We start from the raw sequence: 22,780 nt of genomic DNA on the forward strand, positions 1-22,780 counted from the left end.
GTGGTGTGTGTATGTGTGTCAGGTGTGTGTATTTTGAATTGTCCAATGTGGTTGTGTTTTGTAAATGTGTGTGTATTTTGAGCGCGGCAGTGTGTACCGCCAATGGATTACCATGGTTGTAAGACCGCCGCGTTGATTCGTGGCTCGTGATAGTGTGGGCGTTTTCTTGTTGGCGTGGCGGTGTAGGTTTTGGTATCGCCAGTTTATCACTGACCTTTGGTGTGGCGAACTTGTGTGGGTGTCTGTGTTGTGGCGGATTCTGACATGTGGGTCGTAATACCTGTAGCAGAATTCTGCCGCCGCAACAGTATGTTGGCAGTTCTCAGCACGGCGGAAAGCGGGATTTACCGCCAGGGTTGTAATGAGGGCCTTGGTGTCCAATAACTGTTGGTGGCACTGTCAAGTATGCAACTATTCCAGATTTTTGCAGGAAATTACATTGTCATTTCAATGATTTCATACAGTTTCATCAAAATATTACCTTTTCTATTTGTTTGTTACTTCATAATCCTTTCTCACAATACACAAAATGGGCTAATCAGTTCTCATATGAAAATCATGAGTTTCCTTTCTTGTACAACTGCTAGAACAAATATTGTTACATAATTATCATTGAAACATGCTCTCGCCTTCAATACAATAGGGACATTCAATATCACGTCAACAACCTAGGGAAAGAATCCAGGTCAGAGGGAACAGAATTAAACAAATAATGTTGCTTTACTGCTGCAAGAATAAAACTTCAGGCTTAGTTCAGCTAAGAAAGCCTAAATACATTAATGCAATTAATAAACATAAATCTTATTACACACCTTACCATTAAAAGTAAATAAGCAAAGCAAATTATTTTATCGTAAAGATTACTTCCGGGATATTAAAACAGTTTAAACGTGCATTTATTTTTCTGCACACAAATACCTCATGTTAATAAAATTCATTTAAACCAATACAAATATGAACTATTCACATTAATTTAATACTCATAATATGTTTCACTTCTGTTTCTCTTAAAATAATACTTTCATAATTAATTTGTGTCAGTAACTCACTCAAATATAAATGCACAATATCTTTATGTTAGAATGTGATGTCAAAACACGAATGGCATTCACCATCATTTAAACATGAACATTTTACAATTGTGTGTTATTTCTCTGTTAGGCATTTTAAATGAATATCAATTAGTCACCATATGCTAACTTCTATGCCACTAATATATTAGTCAAATGTGATCTCTGTCAAGTGAAACAGAAATTCTACTTGGGTTGATTATGTGTGGTTATATTTTGCAGAGAGCTAATGATTTTCTCTATGGGCTTGTACCTGATATAAGGAATCTCAAAATGGATCCTTTCTTGAACAGAAAACCAACAGAGGGACTTTATAGCAGGGAGATGACTTGTTTACTGATGTGTACGTTATTTGAACCTCATCCCAACAGCAAGCACATATGTACATTGGCTGCCAGCTGCAACCAGCATTTGATCATTAAATGTACCATGTTCATTGTATGTATTCGGAAAACAAAATCCTGTTCAAACTAATTCCTTTAGACAAAGACTAGAATCACAAAACCCCATTAGGGACCTCTGCATATTGAGCCAGCCCTATAACAGTCTTCAGTCTAAAAACAGCCATCTCAAATATCTAAACCATCTCTATCACCTTCAAGTTGTGAATATGGCATCATGATTTTTGCCTTTAATATAACACGACGTGTGGTCAACCAAGGCAAACTGTTCACTCACGTACACTATCAAGTGATCTCACTACCCTGAAATGTACGTGTGTATGTGTGTGCATGTGTGGAGCAGAAATAAAAGTATGATTTGGGCTAACACCTAAACCGTTGCAACAACCAACACATTCTATAGATATTTGGCCAGGACTCAGTTATTCTTGCCAGGGATACTTTTTTCAATGTATTAGTACGATCACTATTCATAGGTGAACCTCTTACCTACCATATTCCCGAAAATGGAGGGTTGGGGTGTCCTATGCAATAAGAATTTGAACTTCATCTACTACTTTGACAAAGTCACAGCACCCCATTTGGCCCACTCAGCCTTTCGAGGCCTCAGCATAGTGCAAGGATTTACAACATATATATATGCCAAGGAAATTTCTGAAACCTACCAATGCCACATTTGGAGGAACAGTGTGTGGTAGTATCAACGAAACACCAAGATATTTCTCCTGCCTACGTGCTATCACTGACCCTAGTCATTACAGCACAAGACCCATCAGGGTCTCTAACATGGAGCTAAATGCACATTGTTAGGTTTTATATTGGTTTGCACAATGTTCCCACTCATTAACAATGGAGAAATGATAGAACACAGCATTGTATTTTACATCTTGTGTCTAAGAAATTAGTAAATGTCTTATCCAGCATCCACTGTAGAAAATGTGTTTGAATGTTAGACAGTTTAAGGCAGAGCTACCTTAAAAACTCAAATGCAAATTTACTGAAATACATGAAGAAGTGCACCTCATAAGGCATCAGCTATTAGACAAAATATACTGCTGTGAAGGATTCATTCCAGCTTTGTGGGTGCCAATGGCATCCCCAAGACTTATACCTGTGTAAATGCCTAAGGCTGCCCAATAAAATGTCCTGAAAATCTTAGCATTCATCGTGAGCCAGAACCGGAGAGGCGATGAACTGAGAAACTGGAATCAATCAAGTTGCCTTGAAATGGGACTGTATCATTGAAGTACAATTGGTCAGAAGCAGATAAGAATACAGTAGGCAACCCCAAATCACGAACAAAGTCCTAACTGCTGAGTTACCTCAATACTGATTTTGGCCCACTACCAGCATCTATTCTATATTACTTGCTGGTCATTCTCCGATTACCCAGCATCTAAAATAATATCTGCAAGGTGTTTTACAAGTACAGCGTCACTCTCTAGCACTAGTGACGCATAAAGTTCTTCTCATAAGGAGAAAAGCAAAACACTACACTTGTTCTTAAATGCCTTATCCAGATAACCAACTTGTGTTTTGTTTAACAAGTCACTGTTTTGCAGTACTTCAGTTATGTGCCAAATGTGTTCCACTTGTAAGCTTCTTCCCATAGGGGTTTTTCTTACAGAACATTTAAGACTTTGTATCCGGGTTAATGTGGGGTGCAGCCACAGCAAGACATCAAAGTTAATGCAGCTCAACCCTTTCTTGCCAAAATACACATTTACAACTGCCTGAAAAGTGTTTTAGAAACATGAGAACAATCAATTTACCATTATGTCTGAACCAGATGTTGGTTATGTTCACATTCTAACACCTGGAGGTTCATAACAATTATCTTATGAGAATGCTAAAAGTTACTATCCCCACTCCAGTCTGTGCAACAGTACGGAAAGTGTTGGAATTTGGAGGGGTAAAATGTATTATTCCCACTCCAGTCTGTGCCACAGTAGGGAAAGAATTGGACATTGGAGGGGTTAACATTTCTATTCCCATTCCATTCTGTGCAACAGTAGGGAAATGGTTGGACTTTGGAGGGGTAAAATTTACTATTCCCATTCCAGTGTGTGCAACGTAGGAAGAGCGTTGGAATTCGGAGGGGTAAAAGTTACTATTCCCACTCCAGTCTGTGTAACAGTAGGGAAAGAGTTGGGCTATGGATGAGTAAAACCTACTATTCCCTCTCCAGTCTGTGCAGCAGTAGGGAAAGTATTGGAATTCAGAGGGATACAATTTACTATTCCCACTTGAGTCTGTGCAACAGTAGGGAAACAGTTGGAATTCAGGGGGTAAAATGTACTATTTCCACTCCAATCTGTGCAACAGAAGAGAAAGCGTTGAAATTTGGAGGGGTAAAATTTATTATTCTCACTCCAGTCAGACTGTGGAGGTTTTAAATTTAATATTTGCACTCCAGTCTATGCAACTGTAGGGAAAGGGTTGGTCTTTTGAGGGGTTAAATTTACTATTCTCACTTCAGTCTGTGCAACAGTAGAGAAAGTGTTGGACTCGGGATGGGTAATATTTATTATTTCCACTCCAGGCTGTGCAGCAGTAAGAAAATTGCTTCACTTCAAACATATAGCATATTTTAATGACCCCATTAGTTGGCCAGAAATATAAAACTCTTATTAGGAAAAATATATTTATAAAAATAAAAAAACAACTAAACAATTTACCTGAATATTAAAAATAATTAATAATTAATTATGAATTAAAAATGTTATTCATTTATTATTTATTTCTGTCCACACACTATACTCCCACAACCATAGCAGGCCCACACTCAAGACGTAACTAAAATATATAACACAATAAACATATTTAATTATTAGTTAAATAATCATTGATAAATGAATAATTAATTGTTAAATATTTATTACTTAACTAACTTCCCACAGTATGAACCTACATACACAACAGCCCACACCTAATATATAACTTAAACAATACAATTATTACACAATGTATATAATTAATAATCAATTAAATAATGAATAATGAATTAATATGTAATTTTTAGTTAATTATTACTTAATTAGTTTTCCACCCTAAACCCCTACAAATCCATAGACCTGCACCTAATATATAACTTATAAAATATAATAACCACACAATTTACATAAACAATAATCAATTAAATGATTAATAATAAAGTCACTTCCTACTGTATACCCCTACAAACTCAGCAACCTACACATAATGTATAACTAAAAAATATAATCACCACACAATTAACATAATTAATGATCAATTAAATAATTATTAATAATTAATTGTTAATTCATTACACTTAACTAACTTCCCACAATGTGCCCCTACACACCTTGCAACCCTTTACAACACATTAAATTAATATTAGCAATTAAATTGAAAATTATAAATCACTTAAATTACAAACTAGATTTAAAAATATTATTATCAATTATACAAGCAACATTTAACATATAAAATTAATATATGAACTAAAACACAAAAGGATAATTAAAAAATGATATTTTTTACAACTCTATTATTGAAAATTATATTAACAACATAGATGTTCTTGAAAACAATGTTTCTCACCTAAAATAAACAATATTCTTTTCAACGATATTTCTGCATCATGATATTTTTGTATCACTATATTTTTCCAACATTTCTGTATTTCTCTCTATATAAAACTTGATATTTTGTACAAATACTGTTACAGTACCAGGCTAGGTACACTTGTTGCATTGCTTACTGCCTGTGTCGCAGTCAGGCATTTTGAAAAATGTATAATGATGAAGCAGGCATTGAAGCAGTGTGAAGCTGGCTCTGATATATCCACTCTGGCCTTACAATAATCAAAGATCATGGATTTCCAAAGACAGTCACTCTCTTTGAGAGGCTGAGAGGCTGTCCTAGGGTTGCAAAAAACCTTTTTTAAACTAATATTTTTGGGGGATTTCGAGAGAAGATCGGGTAAACAGTCTGAATGAATCATTGTTACAGGAGCCCATCAGTGAAGACAAAACCTGCCCTGGGCAAAATCAGGTCTGGTAGAGGGAGTGTGTTTTTTAATGGTAATATAGTAGAGCTCAGTGTCCCTATTCAATGACATCATTTAGTCTGACTTCTATGTCAGTGGCTGCTCCATTTTCTGGTTCCTAAAATCATTGTAAGGTCATCTTACCTTACAATGATATGTAAACATATTGTTTTAAACATAAAAAGTTAAGGTTGTGCCTGTAAGCAATAGGTTGGTCTACGCAGCGTTTCCACTCAGGGCTGCTAGCTGGTGTGCATACATGACGCTAGTAGGGTAACCTGTAGTGCACATGTCTCTGCTCTTCTTTTCACCTAAGGCACACCCAAACAGCCCTCACACAAGCTTGGCTCCTATTGAACTGATCAGAGGTGGCATGAATTTGCTCACTTTTCTGGACTCAGCAGTCAAGCATGGACAAGACACTACAACCTTGCATTGTTCAGCCAGCTAGAATGGTATATAGCCAATAGGAGACAGAGGGCACACAATCATTTGAGGAGGACAAGGTGAGATGCCTTGGAATAGCTTACGTTTGATACATATCTATTAGTTACATTGCATAATGCGAAACCTCAAGAGCTTTATTGTAATTCCACATTCTCCATCATCATAGTTGATGACCCACTAAGTTGCAGTTAGTCGTATTTCTGTGTTTCCAATTAAACTTTGTTTTTAATAGTTGAAACCTTAACTCAGCCATTTATGATTTAACACTCTTGATTTGTTTCTCCTTGTAAACCTTTAGTGATCCCTGTTAACATCATTTAACTTGACATATAGTAATTGGTCTCAGTGGCATAGTTCAAATTAAAACTCTTTCTTCTATTTGCCAAACTCAAGTTCATGTATTCATAATGCTGAGGAGCTAAAATGTGTTAGTGGGATAGGGACGTGGCTTGCGGCAGAGTAAGATGGTCATATCCTAGTGTCGCTCCCAGCACCCGCTGACCCATCCCCAAACATCCATACGTCTATCTGTCATCTGAGGTCATCAACAATAGGGAGTGACACAGGGAGACCCCTGCTGCCAGTGTACGACCAGAGGATACCCCTGAATAAGGCTTGGCAGCTGCTGCAACAGTGTGGCCTACAACAACTCCCGGAAGCCCCAGCCTCACGTGCTGAACAGAGCGTGGCCAGGGAAAGACTGGGCAGAGCAGTGGACTGACTCTCTCAATCCCGCCAGATGGCGGGGACTGCCAAGCTGCAAACCTGCATTCTCTGATGTCTGGGCTATACACCTTGAACGGACTGCTGTGACGGAGGACTCACGCTCTACTTGACAGCAGGAAGAAAGGAAATACTGATCGGGGAGCCATGATATTGTTTGGTCCCCCCTCCCCTTTTTCCTCATGAATCTGTCAGCAACACCAGAGACGCGACCCATGGATTGCTGCATTTCCAGTAGGGAAAGGTCCCACATAGCATCTGAAACTTGTGACAACTCCTAAACAGTGGGATTGATCCAAGGAGTGGCTGGGTGCTTCAAACAAATGTGAGATTTGTACCTGAGGACACCATAAATGCTAGTAAGTCAGAGGAGGGGGCTAGCAGTAAAGCACATCCCTGGTGGCAGCTTCTGTGTGGTGGGGAGACTGTGCCCAAATTGTGGCAGCCAACTGACTGCTTGGACCATGAAATGATTACATCTTGTCATCGCCTTGGGACTGATCACTCTAGAGAATCTGACCCTTTCCCCACCAGCAAAGAGACATTTGACTCGCCAACATGAGGTCTGCTCACTAGAGACAAGAGATCTACATATTAAGAGACTAAGGACCAGCGCGCAACTAAACATCCAAGGCCCAGGAGGGGCTTGAGTACCCTAACTGTACTAAACAGCTCAGATACCTCGATGGACCCCAGTGGGCAAAAAGGGAGCCGGACTCAAGAACATCGACAGGCCGCTGGGGGGCTATGCATACCCCCCAAGCAAGTGGCTGACAGTACTCGGTCGGCTCTTCTGGACCCATGATCACTCTGGGCCCAGAGGCCACTCTATGGCCGCAGCCCCAGATAACTATGCCAGGAGGTAAAGGACTCCGGGACTCCAACCAAACAAAGTTATAGAAGTATAACACGCCCAAAAGCTTAATGAAGATGTTGGAAGCCCCCACACTGCCACCATTTGTGGAACATCCACTGGATGAATCGAACACTCCAACGCTCCAGGACATCTTGGCTGCCATTCTGATGTTTGTACTTCATTGGAGAACAAAATAGACTCGTTTACAACAGAGGTCACACTGTTGTGATCAGATCTGAGAAATCTGGGGTGTAGAGTGATGGAAGCTGATGACGCAGTTGCCACCCTCATGACGGACAACACAGCCTTGAAGATTCAGATCAAGGACCTTCAGATTACAACAATTATCCTAGAGAACTGACTGGAGGATTTTGAAAGTAGATCACAAAGAAACAACATCCGGATCATAGGGGTGCCGGAACACTCAGAAGGCCCAGCAGTGGATTCTCCTCATGGAGGACCTCATACTAAAGCTACTACAACCCAGGGGTCTCTCCAAATACTCCTCACTGGAGAGGGCCCAATGGGCCACAAACACCCACCAAAACCAGGCGCCCCACCCAATAATTGCACGTATTTTCAATTACCATGATCAGGATGTTATCCTTCAAACAGCATGGAGTACTCCACCAATTGAATACAAGTACACTAAAATAACCCTTTTCCCGATTTCACACTCAAAGTGCAAAGACTTAGGTGCAGCTTCCTGAAAGTCAAAAGAGCTCTACAAGACGTTGAAATCAAGTACTCAGTGATGTTCCGGGCCAAACTGTGGATAATGGCTAAAGGCAAGAGCTTCTACTTCGAAACTTCGGTGGAAGTGTGAGAGTGGCTGGAGGGTTGGAAATGAGCAGGTAGCGCTAAGGCATGACTGAAACCGGATCCAAAACACAGAGACTCGGATGCAACCACATCACAGAAAGAAATAAGGGACCTGCGACATCACACCAATGACTCCCAGGATCACTGATTCTGACTCACATTTAAACAATGCCCTTAACATTGGCTACCTTCGAAAATGATCAATGTAGACAACTTATCATCTTGTCACTGATATCCAAAGGGGACCAGGTTTGCTACCTAAAGTTGCACTGTCTCCACAAACACTGATGGGGGGAGCGACAATAACAGACACCAGAAACTTGACTTTGGTAATGACTTTCCTTTACTATGAGGAGGGGCGAGAGGGGGTGCCTTTCCCACCGGGCCTAACCTCTACCATTTAGTTGGGAGTATGCTATGGGCTAACAGGTGCTCTGCAATGTTGTGGAGGCAGACCATTAAAAACCTGCAAGCAGGGAGGATGATTTATTTGGGTAGCTTTGATTGAAGTTGATTTTTTCTGCTGCTCATGTTACTGTTACGGTTTCACATTGCACATCATAACGAACTCGTCCCACCATGGTATAGACCCCCTCAGGCACATACCTGATCCCATTACACAACACCTGTTTCCCTCTGACACAACCCCAAGGCATAGGCAAACACTCAAAGAAAGGACTCACAACTAAAGTTAATCTCCTGGAATGTCAACGGACTAGGGGGCAAAATAAAGCATGGAGTAGTCATGCAACATATTAAGAAACACTCCCCAACCTAGCTTGTTTGCAAGAGACTCATCTGAAGGGCAACTTGTGTCAGGCCATGAATAAATGGGTATTAAAAAAGGTGGCACATGCGGGATACTCCACAGGCTCTGAGGGTGTGGGTATTCTGATCCAAAACACACTACTGCTTATTGTTCACCGGACCGTAGCAGACTCCCAGGGCCGCTATGTTGCGATATCCTCAGGGAAAGACAACTTATCAACATAATAACTGTTTACATTTCTCCTAGACTTCACACACTCACGATTCCAGAACTGAACAAATCCCTCTTGAGTCTTCCAGAAGGCATCTTAAGAATGGTTGGGATTTCAACATGCACAGATAGAGATGCTAGAACACAACATGGCTAAACTGGAGTCCTAACTTGTGTCCATATCAGATCAAACATTTCAACATACACTTAGGGCCTCATTCTAAGTCTGGCGGGCGGCGGAGGCCGCCCGCCAGACTTCCTCCCTCCAGAATACCGCACCGCGGGGGTCATTCTGACCCCGGCGGTCATGGACCGCCGGGGCCAGGGTTGGCGGGAGCACCGCCAACAGGCTGGCGGTGCCCCGCAGGGCATTCTGACCGCGGCGCTTTGGCCGCGGTCAGAAGAGGAAAACCGTCGGTCTCCCGCCGGTTTTCCGCTGCCCATAAGAATCCTCCATGTGCGCCGCCATGGGGATTCTGACACCCCATACCGCCCCACCCGCCCCATACCGGCTCTGCCGCCAGGAACAGGATGGCGGTATGGGGTGTCGTGGGGCCCCTGGGGGCCCCTGCAGTGCCCATGACAATGGCATGGGCACTGCAGGGGCCCCCGTAAGAGGGCCCCACTTTGTATTTCAGTGTCTGCTTTGCAGACACTGAAATACGCGACGGGTGCAACAGCACCCGTCGCACCTTCCCACTCCGCCGGTCCTCGTGGGAAGGTTGATTTCCACTGGGCTGGCGGGCGGCCTTTTGGCGGTCGCCCGCCAGCCCAGTGGAAATCCCAGAATCACCGCAGCGGTCTGACGACCGCGTGCGGTGTTCTGGCGGGGGTACTTTGGCAGGCGGCCTCCGCCGCCCGCCAAGGTAAGAATCAGGGCCCGCGGTCGGAAGACCGCTGCGGCTATTCTTTGTTTTACACTGGGCTGGCGGGCGCCCACCAAAAGGCCGCCCGCCAGCCCAGTGTAAAACTCCCTTCCCACGAGGACGCCGGCTCAGAATTGAGCCGGCGGAGTGGGAAGGTGCGACGGGTGCAGTTGCACCCGTCACAAATTTCACTGTCTGCAATGCAGACAGTGAAATTCTTTGTGGGGCCCTCTTACGGGGGCCCCTGCAGTGCCCATGCCATTGGCATGGGCACTGCAGGGGCCCCCAGGAGCCCCACGACAACCCATACCGCCATCCTGTTCCTGGCGGGAGAACCGCCAGGAACAGGATGGCGGCATGGGCTGTCAGAATCCCCATGGCGGCGCAGCGAGCTGCGCCGCCATGGAGGATTCTAATGGGCAGCAGAAAACCGGCGGGAGACCGCCGGTTTTCCACTTCTGATCGCGGCAAAACCGCTGCGGTCAGAATGCCCTGCGGGGCACCGCCAGCCTGTTGGCGGTGCTCCCGCCGACCCTGGCCAGAATCAGGCCCTTAGTCCGAAGCTAAGAAAGTATAAAGACCTAGCGACTGATGCAGTCCAAAATGAACAATGCACGACCCAACATTGTCTTTATGAAGCTGGCAACAAAGCCGTGAAAATCCTAGCATGGCTAGATAAACGCTAAAAAGCCGACTGATGGGTGTCCACTATTCAGACTGAGGTGACCGAGCTCCTACAGGGTAAACAGACAGTGACAGAAACATTTGCAACTTACTATTCTAGACCATACTTGCCTGTAGCGACAGCTACCATTGACAACACTGTGGAGTTGCTAGCCGATTTCCCACTTCCAGGTCTTTCAACGGAGAATAGCGAAATGCTAGAAGGGGACCTTACTGAAGCAGAAATAGCTAGAGCTATCAGAAAACAACACTCGGGCAAGGCGGCAGGTCCCTGTAGGATCCCCATAGAACTGTATAAACTCACAGTTGGGAAAATTACCTGACACCTCCTCAAAATGTTTCAGAAAAGCTGTGCATTGGGTTCCCTCCCAACAGACCAACGCATAGCTAATATAGTAGTCATCCATAAAGAAAGAAAGCCACCAGACAGACATCACTTTTAAACGCTGAAGCAAAGATCCTGGCAAAAGTATTGGCCTCACGACTGGTGCTAAAAATAATGACCCTTGTCCACCCTGATCAAATTGCTTTATGCCGGGCAGAAACATGGCCTGCAACCTGCCATGACTCCAAGGGGTACTTAGGTGGACCACCTCCAAATGTGAGGATGCCCTGGTCCTCTCCTTATACGCCAAAACAGCTTTCAATACTGTAGAATGGCCCTACGTGTTTGCAGTACTACAGAAGATGGACTTTGGCCTGCGTTACATGCAATGGATCAAGCTTCTATATACTGAACCTCTGGCCCGGGTTGTGGTCAATGGTGCTGTGTCCCAAACATTTTTGATCCAACGAGGCACCCGGCAAGGTTACCTTCTCTCCCCACTTATATTTGCTCTCCCTTTGGAGCCCCTAGAGGCTTGGATCAGGCAGGACCCCTTGATCAGGGGCCTATGATGGTCAGAAGACTGGGAGGACAGAATCTCACTCTACGCAGACGTCATACTACTCTATGTCTCCAATCCATTGTCACCAGTCAACAGGATAATGCACATACTCATTCAATTCGGAGCCTACTCAGGCTATACCATCAACTGGCAAAAAAGTATAATCTACCTACTCCATTGGGACAAGCCAAGACTACCGCAAGAGTATGGGGCAAAGATAGCACAAGATGAATTCCGCTATTTGGGAATCTATGTCACTCGTGACCCTAATAACTTTAAGCCACCCCTCACATGCCTCAAACGAGATGCCCAACACTGGGAGACATTTCCCCTCACCCTCCTTGGCTGGGCGGTCTTATTTAAAATGATGTCCTTGCCTCGCTTCCTCTATGTGTTACAGAACACCCCATACCCGATCAAAAAATCCTATTTCAAAGACATTGAAAGGGAGATGAGAGCACTGCTCTGTGATGGAGCACAGCCATGCATTGCCATTTGTAAAGTTACAAACTTTTGGTCTGTGGGGGGAATGGCCCTCCCAGACACAGAAATCCAGAAATACTACTGGATTGTCCTCCCAGAGACAGAACCTACCCTCCGTATGGACAGATGGATACTGCACCCTGGGGGCTACCTGCATGCCTTATATGATGGTAAACGACCTTCAGCCTACATGGGCCCCACTGCCATAACCTTAGCAACCTGGCATGCAGTACTCCGAGCCATGGGGTGGCGTAATAAAATAACTCAGGCCACCCCCCTTTAGGACACAGCTGGTCTGGGTAACCTTGGGACACTGCAGGGATTTGCAAAGTGGGACCTCGTAGGCCTGTCTAGAGTGTGGGTCTTACGGACACAGGGCAAAATGATTTATTTTCCCAATCTACAGAGTACCAATTAGTGCCCACAGAAATGTATTGATACCTCTAGATACGCCATGCATTAAACTAAGCCTTACCAACTGACACCATACACCAGGAGGCATTGCCCTTCAAAAGTACACTGCTTGATACATAAATGCCCTGTAGAGTCATATCACTCATGTATAAAAAAAAACTAATAAACAACATGCTGGGGACTCTGATCCACCTACAAACACAATAGAAAAAAGACCTAGACACCTTGGAGGATGATGAATGGCAAGAGGCCCTGGCATCCACCAAAGAAGTAGCTATCAGAATGTGTTTTCGTTTAATACAATTGAAATTTCTACACAGGGCCTATTATTCCCGTACTGTGCTGATGAAAATAGGAAAGTCTCAGGACAATACTTGCAAAAGAGACTGTGGCCAGGTAGGGACCTTTTTTCAGACCTTGTGGGCTTGTCCTGTGGTGCAACAATACTGGCGAAAAGTATTAGATTGTCTGTATGGCAGTAGTGAGTGGCCATTCGCTAGAACCCGATGCGAAATGGTGCCTCCTTAACATTTTGGATTCTACAGGTATGTCCCGAATGGAACAAACTTGGGTTACACTAAGCCTGATGGTAGCAAAACGTAACATTGTCCGATGTTGGGGCATAGAGGAGCCGCCCCAATTGAGGGACTGGAAAAAATACCTTGATTGGTGCATGTTCACTGAAACGGTAGTGTATGAAAGTAGAGGCTGCTCCAGGATATAGACTAAAATATGGACAAAATGGAATGAGTACTGAGGTAACCCATGCATGCCCCTCCCCCAGGAACAACCACCACTAACCCATTTCATGATCTATCCACCGAGTAACTGTGATGGAGGGGCAAGAGCGGGAGGTGGAATAGTAAACGTTGCTTGCTTGAGGGGCAATGTCATTATCCTGTTTGTTATATGAATGATGTCATTGTTTGCAATGTGTGTTTAACTTCAGTTACTGAGTTGTTTACTTAAACATGAACCAATAAAAAGATGCTTTAAAAAAATGCCTTAGTAGAGAAAGAGTGACATTTTGGGTAGTTCAACCCAGAGGCTCATCTTGAGAGTCTCAGAAACAGGATGTCATTGCTGGTCGGTTTATGGAGTAATAGTGTGAGAGCTATGCTCAATGGGACACATTTTATCAAATGGGCACTGTTTCTTCTGTGGCTCTCATTTATTTACCCGTTGTGCATCCATTATTTTTTATGAAGAGCATAATGTTCTCAAAGGCGCATGCCTACTATTGAAAAATAGTGCCCCTGGCTGACGTAGCAGTGTGAAGTACTGGAATCCAGTAGCTGCTGGTACCCTAAACATTTGGTGGGGCAACCAACCAAACATTTAGGGTACCAGCCGCATGTGGCTATTGAATAATAAAAATGTACTCACTCCCTTGGCTCGCCTCCTCCTGTCCTTGACCCTCTGCACTCTGAGTGCAGCAATTGAATGTGCCACGCCAATGTAGATGCTGCTCGCATGCTGCTGATAATGTTAGCAGCATGAGCGCAGCACCAAGAGTGGCTGGAGCAGGCTGCCTCAATGCTGCAGCAGGCACTGGGGGCCTGTGCCTGCTCTCTACGCAGTTTTCTTAGACAGCTGAGTGGAGAGGTTTACACTTCTCATGTCAGGCTACCTGTCGCAAGATGGCTGGCCACAATTACATGCGCAGTGTAAACTATGGAGTGGGCATCACTCACCTGCTGCCAGTCAGAAGCAGTGGCCCTGCCCCAAACACAGCTCAGCTGGGGAAAGGTAAAAATAAAATAGTAATACATTTATTTTATTACCATTTCATTTTTCACCTTTGTGGGGGTGTTGGCAGCAGGGAGGCGATGTTCCCCTGCCCTAAGAGAGCAGCAGCCACTGCTGGAATCATTAATTATTTCCCTTTTCAAAACTGTCTGTAAAGCGTAGGGTCTTATTCACATGTAGTACTCCAGTATACTACTTGACCTACTCACAAATGCTATTCACGAGCCTCTAGGGGAGATCTTTGTCTCCTTCTTTCCTATATCTACTGTATGGAGATCTCCACAAGTGTAGTGATTTCAGTAGACACAGGCATAGTAAATGTGGGAGGTAAGAAGGAGAGTGGACAGAAATGGAGAATAATTGCTGCTAGATGGGTGGGGGATAGGAAACACTAAGGAGAGGCTCAGGGAGGAGCATGAAAATACAAAAACAGTTCCACAAATATTTGAGTTAATTCTACTTCAGAAAATACACATCTACATCTACTTCAGTTACAACATAGACTACAGACTCAAATGTACTCCTGCTAAGCCATGGAGTAAGTCAAGCACCCTACAGAGCCAATCAATGGTACTGCAACACAATATCTGATAGAAGTCAATGAAGCAAAGAAATAACACAAACACATAGGACAAATATGAAAATAAGGTGAACAATATATGTGTAAAAAATTAAATACAGAACTATATCTTTTTTTTTATTTTTTAAATACAGATTTTTTATAACCAATATAAATTATGATCTAAGCTACAAATAAGATAAAAGTTATCATGCTACACAGCAACATTGATATTCAACACACCTGCAACTGTAAGGCTGGAGGGAGTGAGCAGCCAAACTGAACCATACCTATCAAGAGCTAAAGATCATTCCTGCACCAACCAATGACATGTGGCTTGCCCAATTATTTGGACACACAGTCCAAAAAATTCATTTCAACATGCGATGACTATCCTTGTTGCCTTGTCTCTCATTTTGAGAAATTGTTATTTGAGAAAAAGAGATAGTATTTACAGTCAAATGATCAACATCCTTGGAATGCACTGGGAAGCAGATAGCTCTTCTCCCATAAAGTGATACTTGACATGGTTGTGGAATGGGAGCAGGAGCTTGAATCACTTACAGCACATTCTCTGGCTATACTTGCTCATTTCAAGATACTGTCTGTACTCTATTTCCTGCCTAGACCAATTAGATGTACTGATTGATCTTATGAACCTGGTGGCCTCACACATTTTCTGGCATCATCTCAAAACTGGAGACTCTAGCAGCTCTAATCTTAAGAGTTCAAACAGTTTACTTGCCATCACAGACAAAGTGTACAGGCGGTCAAATAATAGATAAATTGTCCACCCTCCCTGAAGTCCTATCAAGCATTCTGGAAATAAATAGAACAGCTCAAGTAAGCAAGGTAGCTAAAGCTACTCAAACTAGTGCCTCAAACGGGGAAAAGTTTGAGGTGGAAACCAGACTCCCTGAAGGGTCACCTAACTGTTCAAAAACACTAACAAAGAGGACTGAGAGGGATTCCAGTCCCAAACGCTACACCAGGTGTAAACCTGCATTGAGTCAGAGGAAAGAACTCCATTCCTCAAAGCAAAGCAATTAAAAGGCAGCGTAAATGAGAGGGAAAGTTGAGACACAAGATGCTGTGTTGAAAGGAGGCTGCACCTAAGAGACTCTACCCAGTATTTGGGACAAGACAAACTGGAGGTGGAGACAGTGTCACCGCTAGTACCTCAGTCTGTCTTCTTGTCGCAACATCAAATACGAGTACTACCTCACAAGTCACCCTAGATATAAAGTCTCGGCTGAGAGAAACCATCCATAGCCAAGCAAATGAAAGGCAGAAAGTTCAGCTATTGGATGTCAGTACTCACAGATATGAAATAGTGCAAGCAAATGAAACACACTGCATTCATTCTCCGGCAAACGTACAATCTGACACAGCAAAAACTTACAGGGCCAAATTAATAGGAGGACGTGTTAACCATGGTGATAGTTCAGAGCAGGCACGTAACATATAAACCTGATAACACCCTCTACCCGACTCAATGCCAAGTAAGTCTTCAATCCAACTGGCTCACTGCACCTAAACCCTTTCTCAGACAAAGGGCAATGCCAAAACCTTTCCTCAAAAAAGGGGCAATGCAAACTCTGAGCCGCAAGACATTGAAGTGTCTCATTAAAATACACCGAGCAGCCAAAGAGTAAGCCAGCTGCTTTAAAAGATAGTCATCTTGTTGGAAGTTCAACAGGCCCAGAAAAACTACAAAAAGGGGTGGCACTACAAAAAATCAAAGTGGGTTAGCACAATCAGTTATTACTGCATCATTAAAACATCATTAATAGTACCTTATACAAGATATCTAAAACCCTCTAGCTTTCTGCAAAACATCATTTGTAAGGAGAGTACATGTAACAAACTCATATTCAGACCAGAATATATCACCCAAGGGCAACAGGATATCCTCAATAAAGGAAACATAATGAGGCTACCAGCAGAGATCCCTGAATTGAAGGGCATAACATCAGTAGACTTGCAATCAGTGGAATTCCCCCCCACGATCAGAACTTACATTAACAACCCGGGGTTCAGATGATAAAGTGTCATCAATCCTAACCTTTGCTAACACTTTTAACAACTGTAGAATAATGCTAAAGAGATACAAGGAACCTAGATATCCATTTCCCCTCTCGCAGAGAGAGATAGCTCAGGCTCGCTCAGTAACCCTTGCTCAATCGGTCTTGTGGGGTGCGAGAAGTATCTCCATTGGCCGAACTGAGGGGCTAGCTCAAAAGAATCTATTTAGCAAGCCAGTGTGCTCCCACTGGGATTGGATCGCCTCTGTTATAAATGCCTTATGGAACCCATAAACTCACCATTTGAAAGGAACAGGATCAGAGCACATGACCTGCACCTTCCATCATGGAACATAGCTGGGGCTAAAACCTTGCTCCAAGATGTCTTTCCCCTGCAGAACTAGAAACATTTTGACATACTGCCCTTCAAGAAACCTAGTCCATGGTAGAGCTCCCAGTAGTAGGTTTTACACATTATAAAATCAAGGCTACATAAACACAAATTGTGGAAGACCGAAAGGGGGCCTAGCAGTCTACATATCACTGAGATTGGATTTCATTATAGAAGAACTACCTTATATAGACCCAGGACTCCAAGTGATCAAACTCAGTAACTTGTCCCAAGGTAAAAGACCCCCTGCCCTTCTATTTAAGGTCTATGTTCATCCAAACCCACTAATGAAAAAAAGCTTTTGGAAACAATAACTTCCACAATAACCAGCCATAAACAATCGGATCCCACTTGGGATAAAATATTGACTGGAGACGTTAACTCAAACTTAATCTACACCCCAGACGATGATAATATGTTAAACGGTGACAACATATTCTGGAACAGTCTGATATCATTAAGTTCAATAGATCTCAATGGGGAAAAACATTCTCACAACCATGGAGTTCCTTGGTATGAGGGTCCTAAACAGGAGATTTCTAGATGGCATTCCCTCGAATTATACTTATTATGGCCAAGTTCTTGATCAATTATTGACTACACTATTGTTTCTCTGCTGTTAATCCCATTGATCCAGCAGTTCCCCCATCAAATATGTGATGGACAGTGACCATTCATACCAGATTCGTTTGTAGGTATCAGGCCTGCAACCATACATATTGCCTCCAGTAGAAACTGTTGAAATAAGCTTGACTAACCAAAGGCACCATAACAGATCATACATGCCACCCCGTGATACCAGGTTCCTCAGCCTCACGAAGATTGAAACCACAGCTCTCAGCCAAATGCCTTGCGCTACCCCCTATGGAAGTAACTAAAACTGCTAAAGAAGGTATGTAAAAAGCAACTATGGGAAGATAAGAAAGTCATTAGGGATGCTTATTGGACTAGTTTCATATTCAATGCTAGGCAGACTAACATAAGGACTTTCTAGGAGACAATGAACAACCTTAACACATAACCAAAAGTGATAAACAACTCAAATATATTCCAGCCATTATGGGCAGCCAATGTGTTCGCTATAAGCCAATGTCCTTGGTGTTGAAAATTGTGAAAATAAGCACTAGGACATGAAACAAGTTATTATTAATTCATCAATAACCTACAATGTCAAGCCTGATGGTCGGGCAGGTGCAGGAAGAGACCCACTGCAAACTCTAGTACTTGATGAAGGTAACTTCCACTCTCCATCCCAAGTGATAAATGTCCTGCTTGCCAGACTCTGAGACAGGGAGTCAGGGACAAATCGTCTCCCACAGGCCATCTTTGAAGAAGATACTCAGTTCTGGTCCTTAATACTAGCCACGCTATATAAGGAGATTCAGCTAAGTGGTGTAGTATCCGACAGCAGCCGTGGTTTCATTATAAACCTGTTATTTAAAGGAGGTGACAGGGCTAAACTGACCAACTACAGGCTTATAGTTCTCATGGATGCTGAAGTTAAGGATTATACCTTCCTAATATTGGATACCTTAATTGACTGGTCAGGTTTGAATAACATGATCCTGTCAAATCAGGCAGGATTCAGGAAAGACCAAGGCACAACAACAAACATTTTAGCAACTGCCATTTTAATTGACCAACATAAGCGGACTCAGAAGCAATTCCACCTTTGCTTTGTTGACTTTGAATCCTCCTTTGACTGTGTTAACTGAGTGCTACAATGGAACAAGCTAACCTGACCACCTGCTATGAGTAATCCACAGCTTCATTCAGAAACTGGATCAAAGTAAAAATCAGAGCAGGCACTAGAATATCCAGAAAGACACCAACTTACTAAGGGCTCAAGCAGGGATGTGTGTTAGCACCCCACCTCTTTAACCTCTTCATGGCAAATCTATCACCAGCCCTGGATGAGGAAAACTCTCATCCCCCGCCGGCTGGGTCCCTTCATCTCACCCACCTGTTGAATGCAGATGACATAGTACCTTTCAGCTCAATGAAGGTGGGTCTACAAAGATTAGGTGATGTCCTGTCAGCCCTACGCTAGAACTAACAGTCTCAGGGTAAATGCAACAAAAACAAAAACCATGTCTGTCAGGAACCCATCGGGGTGGGCTGCCATGATTAGTGTGGTAGTAGTGGCCACATCAGACAAGATTACATTAGTGGCCATCCATCCAAGACTACCAGCAGTTATTACCTCAGCACATCTGGCAAGGTTGCCAGAAGTAATGTGAAAATCGCTTTATCAATTTGGAATGCCTCTACAGGGTTAATACTTGACAGCCATAGCTGCAATGCCATTGGCAGTATGGTTATACATTTAGGAAAAAGTCTTCTCTTTGTTTCATAATTTATCTCTCAAATATTAGCCTTAAATGTAATCTGGTAATCCAACCGTTTGTTTCGAAATGTCAGCTAAACTCATAAAACCTAAAAGTACACCCAAATTCATATCAAGTACATGCTTTTCAATTTTGAGATACATATATTAATTCAATAAAGCAAAAGCTTCCCCTTTTGTGGGCTGGTCTGCACATAGGCAAGCCCCTTAACTGTAGATAGAAGACTATTAGTAGCTCACAAGATACTCGTTGGAGAAGCCTGGTTTATCATTATGCCACAGTCACTGGCAGAAAGGTAACAGGTGACAAGGACATTTTACACCATTGCCCAGCTCCTTTGGTAATTAGGTGCCTTTGATTGCATCTAATGAAAGGGAACATAATTTCCACAATAGACTCCCCTGGCACTCCATCAAAGTGCAAGTGCAAGCTGTCCGGGGCAGCGGGGCAGCAAGGGCTCTTTAGGTATTTAGGGGATGGCATTTCATAGTCAGTCACTATTTTACAATACCAACATAGACATACATAATAGACATACATAATATTTTTTTTAATGCTTTCATTCATCGATTATGTAGTGAAATGTGTTAGGGAATCACTTCTTTACAAATATGTCTCATTGCTTTGTTTGAGCAGATGGCGGATATGCACTTTCTCTCCATCTCATGTTGCAAATCCGATATCCAACCACAGAGCCTCAACAAAGGTGCAACATCTCATACATTCATACACGAGACATCCTTTCACGCACTTCTGGTATCCATTAAGTCACACTTTAGATGTCATGGCCTCACAGGTATGTGCTCCTTCACTCCCAAGAATGATGCACAAGAGGATTGTACAAGGTTGCTGGTTGCACAACTTCATCAAGCAATGGGGCTTACAATAAAATCTAACTCTTGAAAAATGGCTCCATCTACGTTCACAGGATGGGATACAGAACAAAAATTAGTGTCTGCAGGTGCATGATTAACCAGTGGCCTCATTGTTAATCTGAGCTGCAAGATTGGCATCACCCATATATATCATCCTGAGGCATTCCTGTTGCACTATTTTGATATTACAACAAAACTAGCAAGTCTCATTGTAACATGTATTCACTAACAGATTACTTTCTCAAAGAGGAAAGAGAAAATCTCGACACTCGGGCAGAGATATCTGCCTATTACAAGAGACAGAAATTAGCATAAAGGAACAGAAAGAAGGCAATCCGGGAACCATCTATTCACCACAATAGAATACTCCTCTACCATGCTGCTCCTTTGGACACAGAATTTCCGAAAATGGCTGAGAGACATAAAGAGAGGGTTTTCTGATGAAGAAATTGAGAACACTTTGTGAGGGGATTCTCCATCAGTATCCTCAGTTATATGGAGGTCCGGTCACTCAGCTGAGTATCGCAGAGAGGGCCCAGATCTGGAGAGAGATTCCTACATGCTGCAGTGCATTGGGAATCCACTCCCACAGTATGAAGGAGTGTCAAAAACACTGTGATGACCTCTGGTGCTGGACATGCCTGAAGGGCCAGGATATGCTGAGGGTATCTTCCGGACTAACTACACGGCACCCCAAATGACGTCACTGCACAAGATAGTCCTGAAAACGACATGCTTGATCCTTCATTCTCTGCTGGAGGCATTTTAGCAACAGAAATTCAGTGAATCTAAAATGCAATGGGTAGCATAAGCGCATATATGTTTGGAAAACATTTTCAAGCCATGTCCTTTATTTTCTGTGTTTTGTTTGGATCCATTTTGTTTGTGCCATCTGTGGTCCTGATCCAACAAATTCAATTGGATGTCTACTATATTCTGCTGTGTCAAAGGTCATGGCCACTAACCATCACCACTGGGCGCCGAAACTACGGAATTGTTGTTGTATGAGCCTGCCCACTGTTCCTCATAAATATAGAATGCTCATTCCATAATTTACCTAGTTTGAAGCAGAACCTCTGAAATCTGGCCTTTGCGTTACTTCTCTACCAGTCATGCTCAGACTCTATCACTCAAATCTTGTTCTGACTCTACTAACAGCAACCAGGTTCAGCAGACCATTTCCATCAGCTACCCTCATGGTATGGTGGACCATCGTTGTTCACCTTTTTCATTATTTTTGTCTTGACATCCAACCAAAAGTGCAGAATTTTCGTTTATGTAAGAGATTCACTGTACTGACATTGACAGTCTGCCCCATTTTACAGAATGTATCTTCTTCACATATATTTCTCAGTGCTTATGCTTCCATTCTGCTGTGTTAATAGTGTACACTTGATCATGTTTAAAGCAGCAAAGCATAGGGGTGGATTTGCACTATTTTTATGTGTAGCTCAACCACTATGTGCTACCATTTTCATTTTTCATACTACAACATCTTCTCTTTTTACAGAGCCCTTTTTTCTCTCGACAGAGAAATGCTTTTTCTCCTTGATGGAATCTGTTCCCTCGGGCTCCTATATTCAGTATTTTTCTCACTATGAAAACATACTTCATCCTGCTTCTAAACCTTTCTCACCATGTACCTGGTGGCAGGCGGGAAGGGTGGCAACAATGTTAAATTTCCAGGCAGCCGCTTTACCCCAGCCTGGATGCTCTTTTGCTAAGGTGTCTGTTTTTTAGCAAAAGAAAATGTAAACACATGTAGGTGTTAAACTAATTAATGGCACAATGTATGTGTTAAGGAACCTGATAATTTTCTCCAGTGAGTGTTTGTGAATACAGTGATAGTGGAGGGGGATGGAATTGCGAGTCCCTTAGCAATTCTGCCTGAGGCAATAAAAACTCTTAGAACAGCTCTGGATAGGAATAGATGTATTTTCCTTCATTGGAGTGTGAGGGAATTTCCCTGAAAAACACGGGGCATATTTACAAGAAACTGGCGCATCTGTGCTGATGCGCCAGTTTTCTTACATCGCCCCTGCCCCACCTAGCAACACCATGGGTGTGCCATATTTACAATACAGTGCACCATGGCACACTTTAGGCCAATAGCATCAACATTTTTGACGCTATTGTGGCGCTTTGCTTTTCTAGCGTCAAACATTTTGACGCTGGTGCATCAAAGTGCAA

Source organism: Pleurodeles waltl, chromosome 1_2, assembly GCF_031143425.1.
Source record: "Pleurodeles waltl isolate 20211129_DDA chromosome 1_2, aPleWal1.hap1.20221129, whole genome shotgun sequence".
Taxonomy (NCBI): Eukaryota; Metazoa; Chordata; class Amphibia; order Caudata; family Salamandridae; genus Pleurodeles; species Pleurodeles waltl.